This window comes from Mobula birostris, chromosome 12, assembly GCF_030028105.1.
Source record: "Mobula birostris isolate sMobBir1 chromosome 12, sMobBir1.hap1, whole genome shotgun sequence".
Taxonomy (NCBI): Eukaryota; Metazoa; Chordata; class Chondrichthyes; order Myliobatiformes; family Myliobatidae; genus Mobula; species Mobula birostris.
The window spans coordinates 21,576,125-21,592,885 of NC_092381.1; the positions used below are offsets into that span (position 1 = coordinate 21,576,125).

At 42.8% G+C, this 16,761-nt stretch overlaps 1 protein-coding gene across 3 annotated transcripts in view; it reads left to right on the forward strand.

Annotated features, from left to right (window-relative positions):
• Positions 1–16,761, forward strand: part of btbd8 (BTB domain containing 8) — a 120,257-nt gene that overhangs the window by 49,295 nt on the left and 54,201 nt on the right. The window lies entirely within an intron of this gene.

The following is a 16,761-nucleotide window of genomic DNA, read 5'->3' on the forward strand; positions in this document are numbered from 1 at the left end:
GTAAGTTGTAGTGGAGGTCATGATGAAGGTTGATAGCCTAACAATGGATATTGGTAGCCAGTTTGTCTCTTATGATGGAAGTTGAGTAGTTGGAAGAGGAAACGTCAGAAATGGATCATTTGAAAGTGAGAGCAGGGTGGAAAACACATTTTCAACGTCTGTACGTGTGAAGAACGCAGCAACAGTAGTCACCAAAATAGCAGAAGTGAGGCAGGAGTCTGGATAGAACCAAATAAAGGAAAGGTCCCAATGAACAGACATAGTAAACAGACAGTTATTGCTTGGTTGCAACTGAGTTCCCACAGCTACACCTCGACTTGGGGAAAGTGAACGGAATTTGAAGGATAAGATGTTCGGTGTGTGAATGTGTTCAGCCAGTTGAAGTGGGGAGATGGTGGAGAAGGACTGGTTGGGGCCTTTGGCCATTTTAATGTGGGGGAAGTTTTGAGAGATTGGACATGAAGGTGAGCCATTTGAGAGCCAGGAAACTGCAGAAAGATGTAAGTAGGTAGGGAACTGTGCAAAGGAGTAACGAAGGGTCCTGACGAAGGGTCTCGGCCTGAAACGTCGACTGTACCTCCTCCTAGAGATGCTGCCTGGCCTCGCTAGCAACTTTGATGTATGTTGCTTGAATTTCCAGCATCTGCAGAATTCCTTGTGTTGGCGTTTTTAAAAGGAGTAAGACGCCAGTTTTGTGAAACGAGCACCACTGGTTCACCAGTGCAGTCATGCTTGAGCACCTTGGGGAGGAGATACAAGTGAGCACTTTAGGGGTGGATGGGAGATCTCACAAGGAAATGAAAGGTAGTCAAAACTGCCCAACGCATCACCAGCACCAGCCTACGTGTTGTCAAGGCCATGTATACAGAAAGGTGTCGGAAAAGGTCCAGTAAAGTTATGAAGGATCCCACCTACCCCGCTCATGGACTGTTTGTCCTACTCCATCAGGAAGGGGACTGCATAGCATCCACACCAGGGCCACCAGACTCAAAAACAGATACCTTCCCAAAGCAGTAAGGTTGATCAGCATCTCCACTCACTAACCTACCCCTCCACATTCCACCACCACCACTACTTTATCATTTCCTGTCAGGGTCACCTTATGTACAGACACTCCTATGTCTAGTGTCACTTTATGGACATTTATACAACCAATCTATGTTACAAGCCATTTTGCATATTTATATTTATTGTGTCTTTTATTATTGTTTTCTCTATCTTATGTTTTTTGTGCTACACTGAATCTGGAGTAACAATTATTTTTTTCTCCTTTACACTTGTGTACTGGAAATAACATTAAACAATCTTGAATTTTGAAGTGACCTGAGAGACAGTGGCCTTGAAGTTTAGAGGTGAGCGCATGATCTAGTTAGAGATCCTCTGGTGGGTAAAGGAAATGTTTCACAGATCATCAAAATTAGCTTGAAGAAATTCAACATTACATCTAAAATCTGGGAAGACATGGCACTCAATAGATACACCTGGAGGAAATCTGTTTAAGGAAGCTGCACTACATGAGACCAGCCTCCGCTGTGCCACAGAAAATAAGCGGCAGCTGTGAAAGGAAAGATTGAACAACTAAAAGACCCGACCACTAACCAGGGCCACCACTTACGCATATCCACACTGCACCAGAATGTGGATCCTAGATTGGCCTCTGCTCCGATCTGAGGACTCGCCAATAGACAACCCCTTGGGAGAACATCACATTCTAACTACCACTATTAGTAGTCAGAGAGACAGGAGGAGACCATAAGACATAGGAGCAGAATTAGGCCATTCAGCCCATTGAGTCTGCTCCGCCATTTCCATCGTGGCTGATCCTGGACTCCACTGGACCCCATACACCTGTCTTCTTGCCGTATCCTTTGTTACCCTGACCGATCAGGAAACGATCAACTTCCACCTTAAAGGAGGAGAAGTCTGAGGTTTGACACGTCTTCTGTGAGGCATGTCAAATACCAGCAGCATCATTGTGCTTGTCCCCTGACTGTTGTAGCTTGAACTGCTTAGCTGTATAGAGTTCTGACCAGGAGGCATATTCTCCACAATATCTCCCTGATCCTTGTGTGTGTTTGAAGTATGACATTAGTTTTTTTTTGAGAACTCTTAGTTAATGGGTTCAATGTGATTTGATTGTATTCTAAGTCTTATAAGCTAGTGAAAGGACTGAATGATGGAACTGTTCCTTTTTTAAATTGGCTGTATGTCAAAAATCATTTCAGCTCCTTAATTGAATCTTTTCAGAGAACACTAGGCAAATGCATTGACCTGTGTACAGGCTTAATGTACGATCTGTGGCTCTGAGGGAGTTTTATTTAATTTGTAGTTTATACAATCCGGAATACTTCAGATTCAGAAATGTCTTGTGAATTTTATATTTTCTCTTTTCAAAGTAAGAAATTTCTTGAGTCGGTTTTGCAGAGAAGTGCTGATCCACTTGCATTTGCTTGGTTTAGCCCTGTAACTACATGAGAAGGGGCAGAACAACCACTAACAGATCTAGCTGTGGCCATAGTCATAGACCACTACAGCACAGAAACAGGCCCCTTGGCTCATCTAATCCCATACCACCCTGATTTCTGCGTAGTCCCATCTACCTGCACTCAGACCAGATCTCTCCAAAACCTTCTCGTGCAGTATCCATCATCAGGGAACCACACCGTCCAGGTTGTGCTCTTTTTTTCGCTGCTGTCATCAGGAAGGAGGAGTGTCAGGATCCATACCATCATGTTCAGTAATAGATATTACACCTATTACATCATGCTCTTGAGTGAGAGGAGATGACTTCACTCACTCCATCACTGAACTGTTCCCACAACCTATGTACTCACTTTCAAAGACTCTTCATCTCATGCTCTCTATTTATTTCTTATTTGTTTATTTATTATTATTTGTTTTCTTTCTGTGTTTGCAACTTGTCTTTTGCACATTGATTGCTTGTCCTATTGGGGCAGTCTTCTTTGATTATAGTGTTTTTTATTTATTGTGAATGCCACAAGAAAATGAATCTCAGAGTTTTATATGATGGTATATATGTACTTTGGTAATAAATTTACCTTTAGCCTTGAAACTTCTCTTAGATGTTACACTCGAACCTGCAGCTAGTGCTGCAGCTGGCAGCTCATTCCACACTTGTACTACTTCCTGAGTGATGTAGTTCCCTCAGATTCCCATTAATTATTCCTCCTTTCAGACTAAACCTATGACCATATAACAATTACAGCACGGAAACAGGCCATCTTGGCACTTCTAGTCCGTGCCGAACACTTACTCTCACCTAATCCCACCGACCTGCACTGAGCCCATAACCCTCCATTCCTTTCCTGTCCATATATCTATCCAATTTAACTTTAAGCGACAACATTGAACCTGCCTCAACCACTTCTGCTGGAAGCTCGTTCCACACAGCTACCACTCTCTGAGTAAAGAAGTTCCCCCTCATGTTACCCCTAAACTTTTGCCCTTTAACGCTCAACTCCTGTCCTCTTGTTTGAATCTCCCCCATTCTCAATGGAAAAAGCCTATCCATGTCAACTCTATCAATCCCCCTCATAATTTTAAACACCTCTATCAAGTCCCCCCTCAACCTTCTATGCTCCAAAGAATAAAGACCTAACTTGTTCAACCTTTCTCTGTAACTTAGGAGATGAAACCCAGGCAACATTTTAGTAAACCTCCTCTGTACTCTCTCAATTTTATTGGCATCTTTCCTATAATTCGGTGACCAGAACTGTACACAATACTCCAAATTTGGGTTCACCAATGCCTTATAAAATTTCAACATTACATCCCAACTCCTATACTCAATACTCTGATTAATAAAGGCCAGCATACTGAAAGCTTCCTTCACCACCCTATCCACATGAGATTCCTCCTTCAGGGAACTATGCACCATTATTCCTAGATCCCTCTGTTCTACAGCATTCTTCAATGCCCTACCATTTACCATGTATGTCCTATTTTGATTAGTCCTACCAAAATGTAGCACCTCACATTTTTCAGCATTAAACTCCACCTGCCATCTTTCAGCCCACTTTTCTAACTGGCCTAAATCTCTCTGCAAGCTTTGAAAACCTACTTCATTATCCACAGCGCCACCTATCTTCGTATTATCTGCATACTTACTAATCCAATTTACCACCCCATCATCCAGATCATTAATATATATGACAAACAACATTGGACCCAGTACAGATCCCTGAGGCACACCGCTACACACCGTCCTCCAATCTGACACACAGTTATCCACCATTACTCTCTGGCATCTCCCATCCAGCCACTGCTGAATCCATTTTACTACTTGGATATTAATGCCTAACGATTGAACCTTCCTAACTAACCTTCCATGTGGAACCTTGTCAAAGGCCTTACTGAAGTCCATATAGACAATATCCACTGCTTTACCCTCGTCAACTTTCTTAGTAACCTCATCAAAACATTCAGTAAGATTTGTCAAACACGACCTTCCACACACAAATCCATGTTGACTGTTCCTAATCAGACCCTGTCTGTCCAGATAATTATATATACCATCTCTAAGAATACTTTCCATCAATTTACCCACCACTGACGACAAACTCACAGGCCAATAATTGCTAGGTTTACTCTTAGAACCCTTTTTAAACAATGGAACCACATGAACAATACATCAATCCTCCAGCACCATCCCCGTTTCTAATGACATTTGAAATATTTCTGTCAAAGCCTCTGCTATTTCCACACTAACTTCCTTCAAGGTCCTAGGGAATATCTTGTCCGGACCTGGAGACTTATCCACGTTTATATTCCTTAAAAGTGCCAGTACTTCCTCTTCTTTAATCGTCATACGTTCCATAACAACCCTTCTTGTTTCCTTTACACAATTCAATATCCTTCTCCTCAGTGAATACCGAAGAAATGAAATTGTTCAAAATCTCCCCCATCTCTCTTGGCTCTGCACATAGCCGTCCACTCTGATTCTCTAAGGAACCAATTTTATCCCTCACTATCCTTTTGCTATTAACATAACTATAGAAACCCTTTGGATTTATTTTCACCTTACTTGCCAAAGCAGCCTCGTATCTTCTTTTAGCTTTTCTAATTTCTTTCTTAAGATTCTTTTTACATTCTTTATATTCCTCAAGCACCTCATTAACTCCAAGCTGCCTATATTTATTGAAGATCCCTCTCTTTTTCTGAACCAAATTTCCAATATCCCTTGAAAACCATGGCTCTTTCAATCTTTTAGCCTTTCCTTTCAACCTAACAGGAACATAAAGATCCTGTACCCTCAAAATTTCACCTTTAAATAATCTCCATTTCTCTATTACCTCCTTCCCATAAAACAAATTGTCCCAATCCACTCCTTCTAAATCCTTTTGCATCTCCTCAAAGTTAGCCTTTCTCCAATCAAAAATCTCAACCCTGGGTCCAGTCCTATCCTTCTCCATAATTATATTGAAACTAATGGCATTGTGATCACTGGACCCAAAGTGCTCTCCAACACATACCTCTGTCACCTGCCCTATCTCATTCCCTAACAGGAGATCCAACACTGCCCCTTCTCTAGCTGGTACCTCTATGTATTGCTGCAAAAGACTATCTTGCACACATTTGACAAACTCCAAACCATCCAGCCCTTTTACAGAATGGACTTCCCAGTCTATATGTGGAAAATTAAAACCTCCCACAATTACAACCTTGTGCTTACTACAAGTATCTGCTATCCTATGATCTTTAGTTTTATTCTCATGTCCATGAACCCTCAGCAGTCACCATGTACATTGTTTCATTCCTCTGCTCAGTATTGTGAATCTTGAACGAAGTTTGTCCATCTCAGCGAAAGCTATTCAAAGCTGAAGGGGACAAAACTAACTGCAGTGACCAAGGTAGGATGCATTTCCTTCACTTCCTTCAGTTAGTCATGATGAAGGGTCTCGGCCCGAAACGTCGACTGTACCCCTTCCTAGAGATGCTGCTTGGCCTGCTGCGTTCACCAGCAACTTTGATGTGTGTTGCTAGGATGCATTTTCCTTGTTAAGACTGTTATTGACAGGAGTCTTTACAAACCCCTCATACGGTACCCTACAGACAGTTGTTGACATCACCCAACATAGAGGGGTCTCTGAACAAGCCTGGAGTCCACCACAGTTAGCACTAATAGGGAAATTCTTGACTTTTCTTTTATGAACTACCTGGACTGTTTTTTTTTGTAGTCCTATTCAGGTGCTAATTAGTCCTTCAGTTGGATATTCCACCCTGGCCCAAGAAGAAATCAGCTTTATAAATGTCTGAGGGAGATGGAATTGGTATTGGTTTATTATTGTCACATGAAACAAGGTTCATTGAAATGCTTATCTTGCATACTGTTCTTGGAGAACAAATCATTACACAGCTCTAAGTAATTTTATCATCAAATTACATATGTATCACTATATACAACTCTGAGATTCTTTTTCTTGTGGGAAAACTGAATAAAACTATTGAATAAGAACCATAACGGAATCAATGAAAAGCCGCCCAACTAGAACATTGAGCTAAAATAAGGTAAAACAGTAACAATGTAGAGTAAATTGTAAAGGCTACTGAAAAAGTGCAGTGCAGGTAATTGATCGGTGAGGTCAAGAGCCACCTTACTATATAAGAGATCCATTTAAAATAAAAGCTGTCCTTGACCTGGTAGTGCATGCTTTTTGGTTTTTGCACCTTCTGCCTGATGTGACAGAAGAGAGAATGTCTGGGGTAGATGGGGTCTTTGATTATGCTGGTCCAGCAGAAATTCCATGACTTAAGGCAGACTGGGTAGAAGGAGAATGGGCGATTCAGTAACTCACTGCAATCATGACATGTCGATTCTTTACTGTTGTGAGTTGACAAGATGCTCTGTGACCCAAAGGCTAAAGATCATATCCTGATAATGTTCTCCACTGTAACTGGGTTGTGGGGGCTCATTGGGCCAGAAGGGCCTGTTACTGTACAGTATTGCTAATAAATAATCAGGAATAAAGAAACAGCCAATACTGGATTACAGTATCTCCCCTTGTGGGTAACCTTGACTTGAAGTTGCAATGAACTATCTTTTAGACTTGCCATCAGTCAGTCAGAGCAATAAAAAGATAAAGAGATTCTGCCACTTTCAAAGTGATTCCATCGCTAGTTAAATCTATTTTAGCTTTTTGAAGAGACCATTCCCTTCGTAACTGTCTGGTCCACAACCACCCCGCATTTCTAATGGCACTGTCCTTCGTAAGCTGGTTCCTGTGAGGGTCTGTTTTCACAGATGCAGCTTGTTCTTCTTCTTCCCCTTCCCTTCTGGAAGGGGAAGTAGGGAGAACACACAGCAGTCTTGATTGAGGGGTCAATGGCAGAAGAGGTGAGCAGCTTCAACTTCCTGGGCGTCAGCGTCTCAGAGGATCTGTCCTGAATCCATCACTCAATGTGCTCATGAAGAGTTAGCGGCTCTACTTTGTTATGAGTTGGAGGAGGATTGGTATGTCTCCAAAGACTCTTGCAGATTTCTGTAGATGTTCAGAGGAGAGCATCCTGACTGGCTACGTCGCAGCCTGGTATGGACACTCCAAAGTACAGGATTGAAAGAGGTTGCAGAGAGTCTCTTGATTGGACAAGCATCTTTACTCGATGAGCTCTGCTTCTTAGATCTTTCCCCAATAGAAACGTGGAAAAACAGCATGAGCTATTTTTGCTTTGAGCGGTGTTCAGTATAACTACGACACGTTCTGAATCGCAGTGCCACGTTCCTGCTCTCTTCCCGTACTTTTCCTATCTACTGTGGCTCAGTTTTTGATGATTGAAATGTCTAATGAATCCACTCACCACTTCCTGTAATCATTCTAGTAAACCCAACATCTCGCTCCGATCCAGGTCGGGGTTTAGATCTGTATTTTATTTTCCCTAGGATGTAAACATGATCTGCTGGTGTCACCTCAGTTTCTCCGTCCCCCAATGTGACCATAACAACTTGTGCTTAAACTCTGATACAAACTGATGATGTGAGTAAACCTAGCAATTGAGTGGAGGTAATTAATGATACCTCAACAGCTCGTTGCAAGAAGGATTATTTTGTTTTCCCACTGGGTAAATACTTACAGTGAATTATGTTCCTTGATACATTAAATTACAGACTTGTTGATTGAATGCTGTTCTTTCATATCTCCAGTGGGAGATCCATGGTGGTTGCTTGGTGTTTATAGAGCCCTGTATGAAGTTGTCTTGAGTGAGTGGTGGGGGGGAGAGAACTATACTGCTAAATAAATTGGAAATTATTTATTCCAAAGATGATTGGTTACTGCTATTTGCAGGTTTGTAAATCTGTAGGGAGCTTGATGATGGGACATAAATTAGTGGTTAAGCTGGCAAAACAAAATCTAAGATGAGCTACTGAAAAACATACATTGTATGAAATTAGTATTTAAATTGCTGCTTTGTAAGCTGAAATGGGGAAAGCAGGGACAGAGAATTGCATGCGTATTGCAGAACCAATTGTACATATAAGCCTTTTTCAGAACCGCAGGTTACTTGCAATTTACTGGCCTTTCTGTATAATTGTAAAAATATAAATTAAATTGTGGGAAGCAGACTGTGTAAAGAAATGCTGTGGTTACGAAGATCTCATCCATTCTTAAAACTTAACTAAATCCATTTTTAATTGCTACGATGTCTTGCTAAACGTTTTTCATTTCTACTGACTTCGGTATTTATAATGATTGGGAGGAAAGTCCAGTCACTATCTGTATCGCTTATTATTTATTATAATTAGATTTATTTGTCACACGTAACTAGCGTTAAAACGTACAGTGAAATAAGTTGTTTGTGTGAACGACCAACACAGTCCAGGAACGTGCCTGCTCGTGTCACCATACTTTCAGCACCAACAAACTGTGCAAATGCAAGTATGAATAAATAGCAATAAATAACCAGAACATGAGTTAAAGAAATAGCCCTTAAGGTGAGATCATTAATGCAAATATGAATAAATAGCAATAAATAACCAGAACATGAGATAAAGAAATAGCCCTTAAACTGAGATCATTGGTTGTGGGAACACTTTGATGATGGGGCAAGTGAGTGTCGTTAACCCCTTTTATTCAAAAGCCTGATTGTTGAGGGGTAGTAACTGTTCTTAAACAGTATGTTATTGATGTGGATAGAGAATTGGTTGGCAGACAGGAAGCAAAGAGTGGGAATAAACGGGACCTTTTCAGAATGGCAGGCAGTGACTAGCGGGGTACCACAAGGCTCAGTGCTGGGACGCCAGTTGTTTACAATATATATTAATGACTTAGATGAAGGAATTAAATGCAGCATCTCCAAGTTTGCGGATGACACGAAGCTGGGCGTCAGTGTTAGCTGTGAGGAGGATGCTAAGAGGATGCAGGGTGACTTGGATAGGTTAGGTGAGTGGGCAAATTCATGGCAGATGCAATTGAATGTGGATAAATATGAGGTTATCCACTTTGGTGGCAAGAACAGGAAAACAGATCATTATCTGAATGGTGGCTGATTAGGAAAAGGGGAGATGCAACGAGACCTGGGTGTCACTGTACACCAGTCATTGAAAGTGGGTGAGGGGGTACAGCAGGTGGTGAAAAAGGCGAATGGTATGCTGGCATTCATAGCAAGAGGATTCGAGTACAGGAGCAGGGAAGTTCTACTGCAGTTGTACAAGGCCTTGGTGAGACCACACCTGGAGTATTGTGTGCAGTTTTGGTCCCCTAATCTGAGGAAAGGCATTCTTGCCATAGAGGGAGTACAAAGAAGGTTCACCAGATTGATTCCTGAGATGGCAGGACTTTCATATGATGAAAGACTAGATCGACTAGGCTTATGCCCGCTGGAATTTAGAAGATTGAGGGGGGATCTTATTGAAACGTATAAAATCCTAAAGGGATTGGACAAGCTAGATGCAGGAAGGTTGTTCCCGATGTTGGGGAAGTCCAGAACGAGGGGTCACAGTTTGAGGATAAAGGGGAAGCCTTTTGAGACTGAGATGAGGAAAAGCTTCTTCACACAGAGAGTGGTGAATCTGTGGAATTCTCTGCCACAGGAAACAGTTGAGGCCAGTTCATTGGCTATACTTAGGAGGGAGTTAGATATAGCCCTTGTGGCTAAAGGGATCGGGGGTATGGAGAGAAGGCAGGTACAGGGTTCTGAGTTGGATGATCAGCCATGATCATACAGAATGGCGGTGCAGGCTCGAAGGGCCGAATGGCCTACTCCTGCACCTATTTTCTATGTTTCTATGTTTAAACCTGGTGGTGCAAGTCCTGAGGCTCTTGTACCTTCTACCTGATGGCAGCAGTGAGAAAAGAGCATGGCCTGAGTAGTGGGGATCTCTGATGGATGCTGCTTTCCTACAACAGCGTTTCATGTGCTTAATGGTTAGGAGGGCTTTACCAGTGATGTACTGGGCTGAATCCACTACCTTCTGTAGGATTTTCCATTCAAGGACATTGATGGTTCCATAACAGGCCGTGATGCAGCCAGTCAATATATTCTCCACTACACATCTATAGACGTTTGCCAAAATTTTAGATGTCATGACAAATCTTTGCAGTTTCCTAAGGAAGTACCGTTTCCTAAGAATTATTATGGCTATTATCTTGTGTGTGCTTTATCAGCTCCTTTTTATTCCAATATGTTCAAGTTCATTGTCATCTGATTGTACTTAAATACAACTAAACCAAGTAATGTTCCTTTGGATCACAGTGCACCCACAACATGTATAGCACACACAGCACATAAAACAAAATATTACCACAAATGAGTAAATCAAATACAATTCAAAATGCACATAGTGTGCAGCACAAGTAAACAGCTCGTTGTCGGAGTGATGAGACCTTGGTGGTGGCAGGGAATTCATTAGTCTCACAGCCTGAGGGGAGAAGCTGTTATCCAGTCTGACAGTCCTAGTCCTGATGCTCCTGTGCCTCCTTGCTGATGGTAGTGGGTCAAAGAGATTGTAAGATAGGTGGTAGGGATCCTCAGCAATGCTTCAGGTCCTTACTCTACAATGCTCCTGGTAAATGTCACAAATGGAGTTAGTGGAGGAGACTCTGGTGATTTTGGTGGTTTTAACCTATTCTCTGTGGGGTTAGTTTCCATACCATAAGACATAGGAGCAGAATTAGACCATCTGGCCCATTGAGTTTGCTCCGCCATTCAATCATGGCTGATCCTTTTTTCTATCTCCTCCTCAACCCCAGATCCTGGCCTTCTCCCAGTAACCTTTGATGCCATGTCCAGTCAAGAACCTATCAATCTCTACCTTAAATATATTCAATGATCTGGCCTCCACAGCTGCACGTGGCAATAAATTCCACAAATTCACCATCCTTTGGCTAAAGAAATTTCTCTACATCTCTGTTTTGAAAGGGTGCCCCTCCATCCTGAGGCTTTGCTCTCTTGTCCTGGACTCTCCCACCATGGAAAACATCCTTTCCACATCTACTCTGTCTGGGCCTTTCAACATTCAAAAGGTTTCAATGAGATCACCACTAATCCTTCTGAATTCCAGCGAGTGCAGACCTTGAGCCATCAAACGTCCCTCAGATGATAACCCTTTCATTCTTGGAATCATCCTTATGAACCTCCTCTGGATTCTTTCCAATGCCAGCACATCTTTTCTAAGATGAGGGGCCCAAAACTGTTCACAATACTCAAGGTGAGGCCTCACCAGTGCCTTATAAAGCCTCAGCATCACATCCTTGCCCTTGTATTCTAGACCTCTTGAAATGAATGCTAGCATGGCATTTGCCTTCCTCACCACCGACTCAACCTGCAAGTTAACCTTCAGGGTGTTCTGCACAAGGTCTCCCAAGTCCCTTTGCATCTCAGATTCCTGGATTTTCTCCCCGTTTAGAAAACAGTGCGCACATTTATTTCTACTACCAAGGTGCATGATCATGCATTTTCCAACATTGTATTTGCCACTTTGTTGCCCAATCTCCTCATCTGTCTAAGTCCTTCTGCATCTTACCTATTTCCTCAACATTGCCTGCCCCTCCACCAGTCTTTGTATCATTGGCAAACTTGGCAACAAAGCCGTCTAAAGAGTGGAGTAGTGTTTGCAATTTTCCAGTCCTCTGGCACTATGCCAGAGTCCAGTGATTTTTGAAAGATCATTTCTAATGCCACCTCTTTCAGAACCCTAGGGTGCAGTTCATCTGGTCCGGGTGACTTGTGTATCTTTAGGTTTTTCAACTTTTTGAGCACCTTCTCTCTTGTAACTGTACCCACTTCTCTTCCTTCACACATTACAATATCAGGCATACTGCTAGTATCTTCCACATTGAAGAATGACACAAAATACTCATTTAGTTCATCAACCATCTCTTTGTCCCTTATTATTTCTCCTTAACTATCCACTTTGATATTATTTGCTAGCTTGCCTTCATATTTCATCTCTTCCCTTCTCATGATTTTTTTAGTTGCTCTCTGTAGGTTTTTAAAAACTTCCCCATCCTCTCTCTTCACACTAGTTTTTGCTCTGTTGTATGCCCTTTCTTTTGCTTTTATAATAGCTTTAACTTCCCTTGTCAGCCACGGTTGTACTATTTTACCGTTTGAGTATTTCTTCATTTTTGGAATACACATGTCCTGCACCTTCCTCATTTTTCCCAGAAATGCACGCCATTGCTGTTCTGCTGACATCCCGGCCAGTAGCTCCTTCCAATTTACTTTGGCCAGCTCCTCTCTCATACCACTGTAACTTCCCTTACTCCACTAAAACTCCAACATCAGACTTTAATTTCTCCCTATCCAATTTCAAGTTGAACACAATCATATTGTGATCTCTGGATCCAAAGGGTTCTTTTACCCTAATCGCCTCCGGTTCATTACATAACACCCAATCCAGTATAGCTGATCCCCGCGTAGGCTCAATGAGAAACTGCTCTAAAAAGCTATCTCTTAGGCATTCAACAAACTCACTCTCTTGAGATCCAGGTCTGAAAACCAAACTGATTTTCCCAAGCGACCTGCATGTCAAAATCTCCGATGACTATCATAACATTGCCCTTTTGACTCACCTTTTTTTATTTCCTGCTGTAACCTGTGGTCCACCTCCCAGCCACTGTTGGGAGGCCTGTATATAACTGCCATTAATGTCCTTTTACCCTTGCAGTTTCTGAACTCAACATCTTCCAATCCTATGTCACATCTTTCTACTGATTTGATGCCATTCTTTGCCAGTAGAACCACATCACCCCCTCTGCCTACCTTCCTAATCCCTCTGATATAACGTGTAACCTTGGACATTCAGCTCCCAACTACAGCCATCCTTCAGCCATGATTCAGTGACAGCCATAACATCATACCTGGCAATCTGTAATATTGCAACAAGATCATCCACCTTATTTCTTATACTACACGCATTTAGATACAACACCTTGAGTACCATATTTGCTGTCCTTTCTGACTCTGCATCCCTAATGATTTGATACTCAGCCTGTTGGCTGCAACTAAGTCCCATCACCTGCTTGCCCTTCCTGACAATCTGACTGCATGCTATCTTTACTTTTTTAACATCCGTCCTTTCCTGAGTCCCGTCACTCTGGTTCTCACCCCGCTGCCAAGTTCATTTAAACCCTCCCCAACACTATGAAGCAGTCAGACAGGACACTCTCGATGGTCCTCTTGTATTAGTTGCTGGAATGGGGGCGGGAGCTTTGCACGCCTCAATATCCTCAGAAAGCGTAGACATTGCTGTGCCTTCCTGACTACTGAGGTGGGTCGTGGGTCCGGGTTAATTCGTCTGTTGCATGTACACCAAGGAACTTTCTGCTCTTCACTCTCCACGGCAGAGCCACTGACATGCAATGGAGAGTGGTCAGCCTGCACTTTCCTGAAGTCCACAGTCATCCCTTTTGTCTTGTAAAATGGTCCAAGAACAACAACATGAGTATCAAAATGGACAAGTCTCTTTGCCTCCTCTCTGTATGCCGGTTCATTGCTGCCGATGAGTCTGTTGTATCATCAGCGAACTTGATGCAGTTTGAGCTGGATCTGACAGTGTAGGCCTGAGACAACAGCGGGCTGAGTACAGCCCCAGGGGGGCACCAGCGTGATGATGCTTGAAATATTGCTGCCAACTCAGACTGACAGGGTCTTTCCATCAGGAAGTCCAAAATCCAGTTAGAGAAGGGTATTGAATCCCAATGAGGACAGCCTCAGAGGGATGATTATGTCACCTGCTTGATGCCATCACCAAACAAGAAGCTGCCTGTCCCAGCGCATTTCATGTCATAGTTGGGGATTTCATTCAGGCTTGTTTGAAGAACTCTTTGCTCAATTACCATCAGCAAATTAACTGCAACACCAGAGGTCCTAACACACTTGACACTGCTATTCTAAGATGAGGATTATCTACCATTTCATGCTCGGAATGCATTTTGTGAAATTTGATCCCTTGGCTGTCCTTCTATCTGCGTACAGGGATTAGGACGACAAAGAGGTGGTCACAGGAGGCAGAGGAGCAGCTTTGGTATTACTTGGAGTTGGTAGACTGGGCCGTGTTCAAGGACTCATCTGTGGATCTGAATGATTACACCACATTTGTCACAGACTTTATTTAAAAAAAAAGTTGTAGACATGTTTGTCTCCACGAAATCATTCAGAGTCTTCCCCAGTCAGAAGCCCTGGATGAGCCAAGAGTTCCACAGTCTGCTGAGGGCCAAATCAGAGGAATTAGAGTCTGCCAATCAAGAAAATTACAGGAGGTCAGGTACGATCTCCGGAAAGCCATCTCACAGGCAGTGGCAATTCCAGATGAAACTGTAATCGATGAAGAATGCTCAACAGCTGTGGCCGACTTAAATACTATCACCTCTTACAAAGTGAAATCAAGCGACAGGTGAGCTCAATGCCTTCTATGCTCGCGTTGACAGTCAAAAGATGGAGGAACCATCACAAACTCCCACAGCCCCCGATGATCCTGTGATTTCAGTCTCTGAGGCTCTTCATTCAACCCTGGAACATCTGGATAGTAAAGATCCATATGTTAGGATGTTCTTTATCGACTACAGCTTGGCATTCAATACTATCATCTCCTCAAAACTAATCAATAAGCTTCAAGACCTTGGCCTCAGTGCCTCCTTGTGCAATTGAACCCTTGATTTCCTCGCTTGCAGATCCCAGTTAGTGTAGATTGGCAACAACATCTCCAAAATCTCCATCAGCACAGGTAAACCACAAGGCTGTGTGTTTAGCCCTCTACTCTATTCACTTTACACTTATGACTGTGTGGCTAGGCAGAACTCCAATACCATATTTAAGTTTACTGACGACACTTCTGTTGGCCGAATCAAAGGTGGTGAAGAATCAGCACATAAAAGGGAGATTGAAAATCTGTCTGAGTGGTGCCACAACAACAACCTCTTACACAATGTCAGCAAGACCAACGAGCTGATTCAGGAGGAGGAAACTGGAGATCCATAACCCAGTCTCATCGGAGGATCAGAGGTAGAGAAGGTCAGTAACTTTAAAGTCCTCGGTGTTATCATTTCAGAGGACCTGTCCTGGGCCCAGCACATAACAGCAATTACAAAGAAAGCACAGTATTACCTCTACTTCCTTAGGAGTTTGTGAAGGTTCGGCATGACATCTAAAACTTTGACAAACTTCTTTGGATGTGTGGTCAAGAATATATTGACTGGCTGCATCACAGCCTGATATGGAAACACCAGTGCCCTTGAATAGAATTTCCAACAAAAAGTGGTGGATACAGCCCAGTCCATCACAGGTAAAGCCCTCCCCACCATTGAGTACATTTACATGAAACGATGTCACAGGAAAGCAGCATCCATCATCAGGTCAGGCTCTAGTCTTGCTGCTTCCATCAAGAGCAAGGTATAGGAGCCTCAGGGCTCTCACCGCCAGGTTCAGGAACAGTTATTACACATCAACCATTAGGCCCACCTCTGAACTGTTCCTACAACCTATCAACTCACTTTCATCTCATGTTCTCAATATTTATCTACTTATTTGTTTGCTTATTTATTATTTTGTATTTGCACTGTTTGTTGTCTTTTGCACGCTGGTTGCCTGCTCTGCTGGTGCAGGCTTTCATTGATTGTATTATGGTTGCTGGATTTATTGAGGAAAATGAATCTCAGGTTGTGTATGGTGCCATATATGTGCAGCAGTACTTCGACAGATTTTCTTGAACTTTGTTAAATGACGAGCTGAAGTCAGTGAACAACATCATGGCATATGAGGCAGCTTTTTCAAGATGAGCCAGGACAGAGTGGAGGGCCGAGGATATGGCATCACCGGTGAATCAGTCTGAACAGCAGGCAGACTGGAAGGGGTCCGATTCCACAGTAAGGTGGGAGTTTATATGAACAATTACCATCTGCTCAAAGAACTTCATGATTGTTGAGGTGTGTGACCACAGGGCAGTAATCGTTTAGGCCAATTGCCGTCGCTCTCCTGGGCACTGGAAGGACGGTGGCTGCAGGGACAGTGAACTATTGTAAAGAGATGTTAAAATGCCTGTAAAAACCTCTGTTAGTTGGGCCACACAATCCCTCAGCTCCTGACCTGGTATGTTGTTCGGCCCCGCAGCCTTGCATAGGTTTACCCTGGCTAGAGTCATCCTCACATTGGCTGCAGCCAGACAGCATCCCTGTTCCTCAGGGTGGAGGGGGGTGGTTTTCCTCTGTGTCACATCATTCAATTGTTTCAAATTATGCAAAGCAGGCATTTAACCTATCAGAAAAGGAAGTGTCATTGTCGTTGACGTGCAAGGTGGGCTTGTAATCA